This window comes from Lepidochelys kempii, chromosome 7, assembly GCF_965140265.1.
Source record: "Lepidochelys kempii isolate rLepKem1 chromosome 7, rLepKem1.hap2, whole genome shotgun sequence".
Lineage (NCBI taxonomy): Eukaryota > Metazoa > Chordata > Testudines > Cheloniidae > Lepidochelys > Lepidochelys kempii.
The window spans coordinates 122,882,873-122,896,551 of NC_133262.1; the positions used below are offsets into that span (position 1 = coordinate 122,882,873).

The 13,679-nt window shown below is 52.8% G+C and overlaps 1 protein-coding gene across 5 annotated transcripts in view; it reads left to right on the forward strand.

Moving 5' to 3' along the window:
• Positions 1 to 12,233: 12,233 nt before the first annotated feature.
• SEMA4G (semaphorin 4G) overlaps positions 12,234 to 13,679 on the forward strand; it is a 108,324-nt gene continuing 106,878 nt past the window's right edge. For all 5 annotated transcript variants that reach the window (XM_073354523.1, XM_073354520.1, XM_073354521.1 and 2 more), the window contains exon 1: positions 12,234 to 12,358. The gene's annotated coding sequence lies outside the window, so the exon portion shown is untranslated. The remainder of the gene's footprint in view (positions 12,359 to 13,679) is intronic.

A 13,679-nucleotide genomic window follows, 5' to 3' on the forward strand; every position in this document is an offset into this window, starting at 1 on the left:
TCATGCTCCCGAACACGCAGCATAGTCTGCCGGACCCGGAGACCGTGCGTTGGCCTCCTCTGGTAGCTCTTTCTATCGGCTCCTAGCAGTGGTTACCATGCCCAGCCGGTGGCAGACTGCGCGGACGTGCCCCTGCCATTTATCTCTATGCAGAACGTGATCCTGGACAGTCTGACAGTTTCTATGTTGTCAGCAAGGGAGAAAATGGGAGATTTTCTGCCATACCAACTCCTCGCTCCCTCAACTCCCCATCTGAATTCAGAGCCGCAGTATAGAGGACTTGGGTCGTATTCACCCCTTTACAAGGTTTGGAAGCCTCTACGCGCCTGGAGCCACCAGAGCCCTCCCAGAGAGGCTGTGTGCATAGGTAGCTAGGCCTGGTATATTTTGATTTACCAGGCCTAGCTATCTATTGGCTGTAGCAATAGAAGACAGGGAGGGCTCCCAAACTATTTAAAGGGACACTACCCAATTTCTATGCACTGAGCGCTGGTCCTAATTGACAAAGCCTTCAGCAGGCTTCCTTATCGCCCACAGGCTTATCACCCATGACCACGGTGCTGCACGGGGCTGAGGGACCTGGAAGCCTCGGCGTCAGGCTCTCTGGAGGCAGAACCTTCTCAGCAGCAGGGCACCAGCGAGGGAAACCCTTCCCGGGAGAGATCAGACCGGCTGAGCACGGGCAAGGCCCTGTCTCGTCAGCAAAGTGTTCCACCAGGTGGTGTGGAGTGAAGCAGGGTGATGTAGTGGAGAGGGAGCTGGAGCGGGTGTCAGGAGCCCTGGGTTCTGCTGCATGACTTTAGGCAAGTCTTTGTGCCTTTCTGTGCCTTTGTTTCCCCTCCCACTCTTTATCTGTCTGAGCTTCCCAGGGCATGGGCTGTCTCGCTGTGTGTTTGTACCGTGTTTAGCCCTGCTCTCAATGGCGGCTGCTGAAAGAACATTCTGGGTTGGGTTAAACCTTGTTGAAATGGGTCGGGTGTAACCGCCACCCTTCATTTGGAATAAATACAAGATGCAGCTCAACTCCTTTATGGAACTAGGGAGCTGAAACCACAGCAGCCTCCACCAAAACAAAGGCACATGTGGGTGGAGGGGTTTCCCTGGCCATTGTTTTGTGAAGGTTTATGTGTCCGTGAAAGAGAGGCAGAAAGACCGGAGAAGTAGAGCGAGGAGGACGCATCAGACACAGCCACAGAAACACTGGTCCCATGACCCTGAGAAAAAGCTGAAAGAGAGAGCTTTTGGGTTGTGTGCTGCCTAGAGGGGGGCTTGGAATTGTGAGCAAGTGAACCGTCTCCTGCTGTTTGATTCCTCCTGTGCTCAGAGAAACAGGAATTTGTGCATTCTTGGTAAACAAACAGGAGTGCATCAAAGAATGACTTGATTCCACCATCACTTTCTCCTCCTAACCGAAAAAACCTGCAACACCCTGAATTTTGGCTAACTGCTTGAGTCAAAAAAGAGTAATAACACACACTGATTTGCAACCACCGAGAGAAGAACTTGTGACTTGTCTAGGGCCTTTTCTGTACCAGTGCTCCGGCACTTAAATATCAAGGTAATAAGTGTCCTCCCCTCCCCAGTGCCAGTCTGTGTTTTCAGCAGAAATCCCTGATTTCCCATCTGTCCTATTTTACTCTTAAAAAGCAGGGTCTGGTTTCAGGTCTAAGGAGCAGAAAAGCTGCTTTCAGGCTCTGTCGGGTCTTCATGTCTCGACAGGCCAGCAGAAATTTTTATTGCAGCAAGCTCATGTCAGGGAGGATGTGCAGGCCGGTGCAGACTCGCCAGCCAAGCTCGGGAGCACAGTCATGAGGCTTCTGGTAGGGACAGAGGTGAGGAAGCTGGTGGAGTGGGCAATGAAATAGCCTTGGCTGGTCAAAACTCCTGGTATTTGAACATAGAATGAACGATGCAAACAGCCTGGCCTTCCAGTAGCTCTACCGGCTCCACGGTTCCGCCTCCCTCTGGCTACGGGCTGGGCTTGCTTCTTGCCTTTCCTTCCAGAGCCCCACTGGGGCTTCCACCTCCTGGGAGAGCTGAACCGGGAGTTAATTCTTTGCCTGCTGGGAAGCACGGGGTTGATTGACAGGGGGTGGGTCTGCCACTTCCGTCTTTCCCCAGTTGAATCAGAACCTGCAGCCAGAGGAGGGTAGGAGCCAAGCAGCTCAGGCCCCATCCTGCAGGGCCCTCTGTGCATGCGTAAGCCTGTCGCCAGACACTTCAGAGTGGAAAGAGCTCCTTGCTCTCTCTGTTTGTGGAAAGGGAAAAGCATAGCTATAGAGCACCTCATTTACACGTCTTACATACCCACAATCCACCAGTAGCACTTGGCTCTCACCCTAACTGTACCAGACTTAGGTTATGTTTACCCTTGCAATTGAAAACCAAAACTTTTGTCTTTCAGAGGTGTTAAAATCCTAACCCTGCACTGAAAGACAAAAGTTTTGTTGTGACAAGTGCCAGTGTGACCAGTGTGTTGTTGGCAAGAGCGCTCTCCTGCCGAGAGCGCAAACGCCGCTCATGGGGGGTGGAAGTTTTTTGTTGGCAGGAGAGCCAACAAACAGTGGCTACGCTGCATAACTTTTAGCAGCACGGCTGTAGCAACACAACTATGTCGCTAAAAGCTGTGTCATGTAGACAAAGCCGTAGACTTTTGGAGGGCGGTGAGGTTTGAACTCTGAGGGAGGAGTGGGAAAAGGTTCTTCTGTGGGGTGAGAAGTGCATCTCTAAGTCGCAAGGTCTCTGCCCCAGGGTCCTAGGTGGTTTTGGGTTCCCCCTACTGAGGATCCTGTAATGCAAAGAGGATTCCTCAGCAGAGATCAGAAGGGTGCTAGAAGAGCTGGGGTGACTTGGATGTGATTCCCCCGCCCCCACCCAGCCCTGAACTGATTCATAAAGCAGGGTCAGAGGTGGTACCTGGCGGTGGGACTAGGCAAGCAGCAAAGATCTCTGCAGAGCGCTGCCCTTAGCCAGCCAGAACACTGCTAGTCAATGACCTGAACCGTGAGTTGGGTTTGTGGTGGGTGGAGAGATGTGGCCTGGGAACTTGTACCTGGTGTGTGTGTGGGGGGAAGTTGAATGGAAATTCAATAAGGACAAATGCAAAGTACTCCACTTAGGAAGGAATTTAGGAAGGAACAATCAGTTGCACACGTACAAAATGGGAAAAGACTGCCTAGGAAGGAGTACTGCAGAAAGGGATCTGGGGGGTCATAGTGGATCACAAGCTAAATATGAGTCAACAGTGTAGCACTGTTGCAAAAAAAGTGAACATCCTTCTGGGCTGTATTAGCAGGAGTGTTGTAAGCAAGATGTGAGAAGTAATTCTTCAGCTCTACTCCGCACTAATTAGGCCTCACTGGAGTATTGTGTCCAGTTCTGGGCGCCACATTTCAGGAAAGATGTGGACAAACTAGAGAAAGTCCAGGAAAGAACAACACAAATGTTGAAAGGTCTAGAAAACATGACCTATGAGGGAAGATTGAAAAAATTGGGTTTGTTTAGTCTGGAGAAGAGAAGACTGAGAGGGGACATGATCACAGTTTTTAAGTACATAAAAGGTTGTTACAAGGAAGAGGATGAAAAATTGTTCTTCTTAACCTCTGAGGATAGGACAAGAAGCAATGGGCTTAAATTGCAGCAGGGGAGGCTTAGGTTGGTCATTAGGAAAAAATTCCTAACTGTCAGGGTGGTGAAGCACTGGAATAAATTGCCTAGGGAGGTTGTGGAATCTCCATCGTTGGATTGAATTGTCGTCAATTCAGGTTGAGGGGCAGACAAAGACTTTGATGCTAGTGTGATGGGGGCTTAACCCTCATTCCTTGCAAGGCACAGGAAGAACCCCCATGAATCATGCTCTGCTCCTGGGGGGTGATTAACTAATTGCCTCCTGGTGCAAGGAGGCAGAGCTAGGCTTTAGAAGTAGACTGACAGGGAAGACTGCAGAGGAGATGGGTGTCTGGCGCAGAGAAGCCCTGGGATAGGGTTTAGCAGACAGGAAACAATGGAAGAAGAATCCTATAGGAATGGGTTAGGCTTCTGCTGGGAAAGCCCTGAGGTAGAGCTAACTAGAGAGTTACCAGAGAGTTACGTGGCGGGAGGGCCGAGCCCCAGAACACTCAGAGCGGGAGTTGGAGAAGACGAAGGTTGGGAAAGGCCATTTCAGAGCCGAGGGAGAGCTTGGTGGGAGGGGAGGGATTACCTGAGATGGGGATCCTATATGATGCTGTGACCATAGAAGAGGGGGCACCCACGAGGTGGGGATGAGCCGGGATGGATAGTTAATCCTAGAGCTGCTTGAAAATTTTCCCTCAAAATATTTGTGGTGGTTTTTGCGTGGAAAATGGCTTTTTTGTTGTTGACAAAATGGAAACTTCCATGAAAAATATCTGGTTTGGGTGAACGTTATCGGTTTTAACCCAAATATTGAACGTTTTCACTTGTCAACAGAAACCCAAAACATTTGAAAGAAAATGGGAGTTTTATTTTCGTCTAAAATTTCCAAGGTGGGGAAAAATAAAATCACTTCCCAACCAGCCCTACTTAGGTCGTCAGCTCTTCGGGGCTGGGGCTGTCTTTTTGTTCTGTTTGTCCAGCGTCTAGCACAGTGGGGGCCTGGCCCGTGACTCGGACTCCCAGGTGTTATGGGTAATACAAATAATAGTAATAACAATAATAAGTTTGAGCTAATACTGCTCCTCCTCTGTGGGGAAGGGCAAGGTCCGTGAAAAATCACAAACCTGGCCCCCCTGATCATGCAAACTGGTATGAGTGAGGAGACCACGGCAGAGCCCCAGTTGGGTCAGCCCATGCAGAATAGCTTGGAGGGTCAGGGCCTGAAGTTGGTATTGTTTGGGGGTGGAGAAGGATGGAAATAAAGAGGGGGAGATAGATGTATCCCTGTAAATTCTTCAATATAAATAAGTAATAATGATGATTAATGAAAATGAACTGGCTACTGTGTGTACACTTCTTGTAGCTAGAATCAGTGCCACTTTGCTGTGTGTCATGGGGCCTATACTGCTAACAGCTGAAGGAGATTCCCCAGTAGCTCAAGTGGGTGGCCATGTGTTTTTGGAGTACGAGGATAGAGTTTTCTCCATGAAGCCACTGTCTAGACATGACATAATCTGGTCATTCCATCAAGGGAGGAGTGTAGGATGAGATCTCCTTTATGAAACAAGCAAAGGGATTGGCCTTTGAAATACCCAAACTTTCCTCAGCAGCCTTTGCAAACCAAACACAACTGGTTAGTCTAAGGCAGGAGAACCAGAAAGTGAAACTGACCAGAGACAGAGCCTGAAACTGACCAGTCTAGTATCACATTACTCAATGGCTTTATCTCCATGGCCAGGGGCTGATAAATGATGCAGTGGAACAGAGAATTGCAGTTACCTCTCAACAAGATGGAAGAACAGTTTGGATGATCCGTGAGCCTGGAAAAAGAAACTGCTAAAGTGAGGGATAAATCCAGGGCTTTGACAGAGAGCATGTGGGCAGGAGTTAACCATGCCCTCTGTTCTCCTGGGGACCCCCTTGGCACAATCACGCTGGGTTGCTGAATTAATCTGCACTGCCCAGGCCAGCCACAGCCGAATGCCGACCTTGGAATATAACCACGAGTTAGTCACCTGATTTCTTTTTTCTTTTTGCATGGTTTGACTACTGGCTGCATTGTGGGGGGAACTCTCTTATCAAATGATCCTGGCAGTTGTGTGTTGACAAATAACAGGCTGTAGGACGATGAAAAGGCAGCACTGGTGCGGGGTTGATTCCTGGCTATGGGAGGTAGGGGATCTGGGCCATAATGCACTGCAAAGAGGTGAAAGCAAGGAAATTTGGGGTTAAAGCCTCACCTTGGGGGAATTAAAGGGTAAACCGCCATTCCTGGCGATCAAACCTAGGAGTCTAGTGGGCTGAGGTAGTTCAGCTGAGTTCACCCTAGTTCAGCTGAGCTCTTCCTAGTACTCAGAAATGCTGTACCCACAAACTGCGCAGTGAAAAGAGTCTCAGCGGGCTACTGCATCTGTTTTGTAATGGACATTGAGCAGGTTCACCGCTGCCCTCTACTGGCTAGATTCAGAACTGCTCATCTGTGTGTCACAAGCCCTAGACTGCTAACCCTTTGGCTTCAGGGGGCCTTTCAGAGAAGAGGAAAAGGGCTCCAAAGGCTGGGGAACTTACAAAGCTGTTGATTAAACTCATGTGAATGGTTTATTTCAGTGTAATGGCATTGTTACAGCATAGCTAGTCTCCTGCCCTGCCTTTCCTACCTGGTCAGACCTGACCTGTGCTTCCTTTGCTGCACCACTCAGTATTCAGGTTACGAGCCCAGCTACATCTTTGTCGCTTCTACAGCGTGATGGCTGGAAAAGTGATCAGTGGACCAACCCAACAAGGGGCTGAGTGCAATTGGCCCCCATTGCTGTCACTGTGTGCTCAGCGCCTGGCGGGATCTGGGGTTTGCTCACCTGTCACTGTCTGTGCGGCAGGATGTCTTATGAGAATGCCGTTTCCTTTGGAGACTGTGTCAGAGAGAAGCCCTGGTTTCGTGGAACATGGATCAAGCATCTCGTGTAACAAGCCAGGATGCCCCGGCGCCTGTTATGCAATGCGTGCTTGGCCCATTTTCTGGTTGCAACATGCTTTCCTTGAACTCTGCTCATCCAATAAGGTGATTCAATGGGGGTGTTGAACTGCCACCTGTCTGACAGAGGAGGCTGCAATCTCTAGTGTGTTTGCCTTTGCCTTGAGCTAGTCACATGGCTGGGTCACTGTGTAATCTGCGGATGAGGAGGAGAGGTCAGCCACGTGGTAATAGGGGGGAGGAATTGCACAAAACTTCTTCGTCATTAAACTGAATAACCTTGGTAGAAAAGGCATAGCGGCTCCCCCACCTTGCTGGGGATGGTGTATGCTACCAGCTGAATCGGCATAACTTGCAAAAGCAAAGGAAATCTGCACACTCCAGGGAAATGACCCGAGTTGGGTTGGACTCCCTCCCCAGCCCTGGAGCTGTCACCAGGGCTGTTCCCAAGTGCCAGGCGGAGGCTCTGATGCGGTGCTGTGAATCTGGGCCAAGTGCTAAGCTGCTGCAGTGCGGAGGATGCCTGGCATGGATACCCATCCGGCTGGCATAAGCCAAGCAGCATCAGCCTACGTGGCACAATGGGGTTCGAGCCATGGACTGGGAGCTGAGCTAAAGAGAACAGATGTGGATCTAGAGGCAGAAGCTTCACCACTGAAGATCAAGGAGAGTCCCTGGTGGCTCAGTGGCCGCTCCACACTGAGATCCCCTTCCAGATCCATACTGCCTGGGGGTCCTCCTAGAGCATCTATTATCCCAAAGCGCGGTACAAATTCTCCCATTACTAAAATGCAGCCACCGCTGGGGTAGGAAATTGCACTCGGCTTTAAACAGCTGCCTAGAACAAATGATGGTTGAGGTTAAGTCCAAATTTCTGTGCTAACTTCCCCACTAGCCAGACACAGGCATTCTTAGCCCAGAAAAGTGTCTCATCTAGTCAAGATATAAAAAAAAAGAAAAGTATTTCTTATTTCACTGAAGGTGTCCTAGCATGCATCGCCTGGTGACATTGCAAATGCAGTGAAATGCAACACCGCTTCTGGTGATTGACGTCCCATTCTAGGATATTTACAGTGAGCTAGGAAATGCCAAAGGAGGATTTGACAGAGAGGGAGAGGAATTTTATAAAAGAAGGGCTACTGCACTTCTGCGTCAGCTACCTCTCCCTCACCATGGCCTGGCTAATGGGGATATTCAGCCCAGGAATCTATACACTTGCCAGCTCCTCTTTCTACCTGGCTCACTGCAATGCTATGTTTCAGGGAGTAAAGAGTATCCTAGCCATCTGAAACAATAGCATTGATGGGTCAGATATGAGGCAAGTTATACCAGCCTGATGGAAAGAAGATTTTTTAGGCCAGAGGGGATCATTATGATAATCTATTCTGACCTAGTGCATAGCACAGGCCAGAGACTAACAGCCGTGACTTGGTCATTCCAGTTTGACCCTGTTCGTGTTTGATTCTTTAGCAGAATCTCTAAGCCCTTGCATCAGCCTGTAGTGTGTAGGTGCGCACTTCCCGGCTTCCAGTGGAGTGGGAGGGAAGGCAGGTACACTCAGTCTAGCACAACAGGAAATGCTAATCTGCCCTTGAAATGGAGGGGAATTTCAGGAGCCAGAATGCAGCCACCCAGGAGAAAAGGACTAACAAACATCCTTACTCTCCTGAAAAATACTGCGGGCTCTCCAATGATCACGTGGCTGGAGGATCTTCGATACTTTCCACGGCATGCATCCGATGAAGCGAGCTGTAGCTCACGAAAGCTCATGCTCAAATAAATGGGTTAGTCTCTAAGGTGCCGCAAGTCCTCCTGTTCTTTTTGCGAATACAGACTAACACGGCTGCTACTCTGAAACCTTAGATCTATGGCACCTCCAGCAGCAGGGGGCACCCTGGCACCGAGCTCTGGGATTGGCTCAGGAATCCATCCGGGGGGACGCTAACCAGTTGCAAGAACTGGTGAAAGAGCAAATCTCGTTTACGTGAGGCCAAAAGCGCCTGGCGCGAGGATCTGAGAACTTGGTGTGATGGAGACACTGCTGCTGGCTAGGCCCTGTGGAATGGACCAGCCTTGCTACGAGGTCGCTGGCAAAGAACGGTTGCTTTTCCGGGTCTGGAGGGCAGCAGGATGTGTGACACCTTCCTGCAGTTGAACAGCCCCATAACAATTGAGCGTCGGTGGGTCCCCTCGCTCGTGGTGATGGCTGGATTCTAGGGTCTTAAATACCACAGGTGTTTCCAGTGAAGAGCAGTCAGGACTCCGCATCTAGAACCGAATCAGAGAAATAACCAATCTGTCTAGAGTCAGGAAGACGGTTCCTGATTCTAACTGCAACGGCGGCAGCAGGCTGGAGAGGCAGAACTGCAATTCTCCTGCGGCCTCAGCAGCTCCGCCTGCAGAATTTCGAAATGTGGGCGTTGGCCAAGCGTGACCTCACAAATGCCAACTCTGCCCATCCCCTGAGGACAGGGCACTGCTGCTAGCTGCCTGGCGCTTGCAGGAGGTGCAGAAAGCTCCAGCTAAGGAACAGATGCGGTCGCATTGTTTAGAACTAGGAAGAGTCCCATGCTGAAGGGCCACCCAGTGCTCCTGTCATGCATACGTAATAAATACACCACAGCCAGGCTGCTCCCAGAGACCGAACTCCCGTCACCTGTAAACCAATGGGGGAAGTATCCAGAAGGGTCCAGAAAGGAACAGCAGGGTTTTATAAAGGAGAGCAGCCTTTACAGCAGTTGTCAGTTGCCAGCCCAACCTGGCCATTCCCTCTGATAGGATTCACAAGACTGCTAGCTGAGGGGGACGCCGGCGATCTGAGGCTAGTTAAGCACTGGAATAGGGAGGTTGTGGAACCCCCATTCTTGGAGAACAGGTTCAACAAATGCCTGCCAGGATGGTCTAGGTCTAGGACAGGCAGCAAGGGATGGATTAGATGGTCTCTTGAGGGCCCTACATTGCTATGATCCCATGGCATACTGAATCTGATCTTAGTAAAGCACTTGATACAGTATCTCAGGCTTACACATGAGATTAATTCAACTGAACTTGGCTACGAGCATGGTCATCAAACAGAGCCTTGGTTTATGATCTGTGGGTTGACTTCCAGTGTCTGGAACAAAGGGCGGGATCTAGGTGCAGCAGGGATCTGGGCTGGGTTGGATTTGATTAAATAATTGGGATGAGGAAGTAAACCTAGGAATGAAACTAGCAACTGATACTAAACTGGGAGGAGCTGCAAATGCCACTGAGGCAAAGATAGACTACTAAGACCTCTAGAGAGACTGGAAACATGGCCAGGTAATGAAAGAAACAAAATTCCCCCTAGAATCATAGAGAAGTAGGACTGGAAGGTACCTCTGCAGGTCATCTAGTCCAACCGCTTTGGGGTAAATGCAAAAGAATCTGACATTCAGCTATTTAGTAGGCAGGTAAAGTGGGAAGCAGAGATGCTGAAAGAGACCTAGGGGTGGGAGCAGACAGCAAACTGGACACACGATTTCAACGTGATATGGCAGCAAGAAGGGACCAGTACAACTGGGTCTGGGGGGGAGTCTACGCAGAGGCATTGCAGGATGGGGAATTAATAGATCCATCTCTATGGATACGGCTACAAGCCCGCGGCATGGAGGCTATGTCGACACCAGCATGGAGCGGCTACGTGAGAGAGCTTCCAGCTGCAGCGACACAGCTGAGCCGCTGCAAGCTGTCTAGTGTAGACATGGCCCGAGTCTCAGAGCCCAGGTCAGTTGACTCGGGCTTGCAGGGCTAAGAATAGCAGTGCAGACCCATGTCTCCCCTGCTATTTTAGAGCTCCGCAAGCCCGCGTCAGGTGACCCGAGCTAGTCGTGGCCATGCTGCAGGTCTTGTAGTGCATAACTTGTATGGATCTGGTACAAGTGCACCTGGACTAGGCTGGTCACTGCAGGCCCTCGGTTACCAGAAGTGCATGGGCAAACTGGAGGGAATTCAGAGCAGATGAACAAAAATGGCCCAGAGGGCTGTGGGACTGGTCTACAAGGGATGATTGAGAGGGAACAGGAGGCGAATCAATTCAACACCTGGCTTTCTAGCTGGAAACTTAGACTCATAGACTATCAGGGTTGGAAGGGACCTCAGGAGATAATCTAGTCCAACCCCCTGCTCAAAGCAGGCACAATCCCCAATTTTTTTTGCCCCAGATCCCTAAATGGCCCCCTCAGGGATTGAACTCACAACCCTGGGTTTAGTAGGCCAATGCTCAAACCACTGAGCTACCCCTCCCCCCAAACTTCCTCTCTCTCTTTATAGTTGCAAGTGAGGATGGCCACTAAACCCACAAAAACAAGCACAAATGTGTATCACCCTTGTTCGCCAAGACCTGGATGGGCCATACAGTCTGAACCCCCCTTTCATCCCTCTACCTGGCCGGTGCAGGCACATGCTGGCTGGGGGACATTCTCTGGCCTGTGTTATGCAGGAGGCCAGACTAAATGATCATGACGGTTCCTTCTGGCCATAGATCTCTGGACTGCACCTGTTCCAGGGATAAGTGGGGGGTAGGACTCTGTAGCGGGCTCCTTCTCCCCAAATATTAGAGTGGGGTGAAATGTTTTGCCCAAAACTCCTTTCAGTGAAAAATGCAGATTCGGTAACACCAAAACATTCACCACGTCAGTCACTGGGAAGGGAAAATCAAAGTTTTGCTTTGCCAGCTTGACGTGACATTTTATCTTGAAATTTCCTTTACTTTTATTTTTTTAAAAATCCCCAAGTGGTCATAAAACAATGCTTTCTGTTTTGGCTGAAAGCGTGATGGGGGAATTCCTGTCACCACAATAAACCCATTTGCCCAGGGGGAGGGGGGACCTTGGCGTGGATGCATTGCACGCCCATGGCCTGATGGTCCTGCCCCATCATCAGCCTCCAGGCAGGGGCACAACCCCCATTCCCATCCCCCCAGCTACCCCAGTGCTCCAGCATCTGTGGGAATCCCAGCCCCCCCTGCAGTGAGAGCTCTGACTCCCCTCCTTGCTCACTCCATCCCCATCAGGGAGCCCCATAGCCAGAAGAACCTCAGCCTCCCAGCGTCAGGGGCCCCCCTCCTTAGTTCCCCAGGGCCAGATCCACCTGTGGGCGTCCCCCTGATCCCACAGCCAGGGGCCACGGGGCCCAAGGACCCCCAATCTCAATAGCCAGGAACCCTTGGGCCCCCAACCTCCCATAGGTCCCCTACTCCTCCACTGCCAGGACCACCTGGGCCCCCACCTCATCAGCCCCCCCAACCCTATAACCAGCCCCGCCACGGGGCCTCTACCCCCCACTTCCAGGAGCCCATCATCCCCCCCCCCCAACCCCACAGCCAACCCCCCATGGGGCCTCCACCCCCACACTGCCAGGAGCCCATCAGCCCCCCCAAACCCCATAACCAGCCCCGCCACGGGGCCTCTACCCCCCACTTCCAGGAGCCCATCATCCCCCCCCCAACCCCACAGCCAACCCCCCATGGGGCCTCCACCCCCACACTGCCAGGAGCCCATCATCCCCCCCCCCGAACCCCTCATCCAGCCCCCCACGCCCGGAGGCCCCCGGGGCTCCCCGCCCGCAGCCCGTGCCCGGCAGCGGCCGCTAGGTGGCGGCGCGGTGCCCGCCGGTGCCCGGCTCCGCGGCGCTCGGCAGCGGCTGCCGCTCACTCGGCTCGGGCAGAGGGAACCTGCGCCGGCCCCGCCGCCCGGCCCCGGTGCGCAGCGAGCCCCCGCCAGCCCCGAGCCGGGACCGCGGGCAGAGCCCCAGGCAAGTGCGGCGGAGACGGGGCGGAGACGGGGGGCAGCACCGGGGGCGGCTCTGGCGGGTTGGGGGGCGGGATTGCGGGGGGTGGGGCATGGGGGAGGATTTGGGGGCCGTGGGGGTTGGGGGGCAGGCTCGAGGGGTGGGGTATGGCCCAGGATCTGGGGAGCTATGGGGGCTGTGGGGCAGGATTAGGCGGTGGGATATAGGGGGAGGATTTGGAGGGCTGCGGGGCTGGGGGCAGGATTGGGGGCTGGGGGTATGGGCAAGGATCTGGGAGGCAGGAGTGGGGGGCAGGGTATAGGGAAGATCTGTGGGCCATGGGGCCTGGGGGCCAGGCTCAGTGGCCAGGGGAAGGATCTGGGGAGCTATGGAGGCCTGGGGGGGTAGGATTAGGGGATGGGGTATTGGGGGAGGATCTGGAGGGCTACTGGGCCATGCAGGTTTGGGGGGGGCAGGATCGGGGGGGCTATAGGGGACAATCTGGGGAACAGGATTGGAGAGTGGGGGTGTGGGCGAGGATCTGGGAGGCTACAGGACCCTGGAGGCTGGGGGGCAGGATTGCGGGGTGTGGTGTAGGGAGAATCTGGGCGACTACAGGGGTTGGGGGCAGGATCAGTGGCCACAGGAATAGGGGAAGGATCTGGGGAGTTGTGGGAGTCTGGGGGGCAGGACTGGAGTGTGAGGGTATTCAGGGCGGATCTGTGGGGTTATGGGACAGAGGTAACATCCATGGGGGGCAGGATCCGGGCGCAGGGATATAGAGGAGGATGGAGGGTATGAGGCAGGAGTAACATCCATGGGGAGCTGGGAGAGGGGGTGGGGGGTATAGTGGGAGGATCCAGGGCTGTACAGGGCAGAGGTAATATCCTTGGGGTGAGAAGTATAAAGGCGTGTCTGGGGGGACTTTGGTGGGCAGGGGTCTGGAAGAGTGACACATATTGGGGGCTGTGAGTGGGGCTGGATTTAGGGGAACAGGGGTAAGGTGCTGGAGGCTAGGATCTTGGGGGGGTGATGTGGGGGTGGGTTTAGAGGAGCAGATTCTGGGGTCCATGGGTGTGGGAGACATACTGTAAAGTGTGAGATGCCAGTGTGTAGTCCTGGGGGCATGGTGGGGTGGGGAGTGACTTGGGCTGCGTGTGTGTATGTTGGGAGCTATGGATCAGGGAGTGTGGTGGATGGGTGGGCTGGGAGGCAGGGGTTATGTATGGGGGTGGCCAGGTTTTGGTCGTGGCCAGGTTTTGGTCGGTAGTGCAGGGAACATTCACTGCGTGGGCGATATAACACAGAAATCCAATGGGATATTGATGCCTTCCCCCCCCCCCCC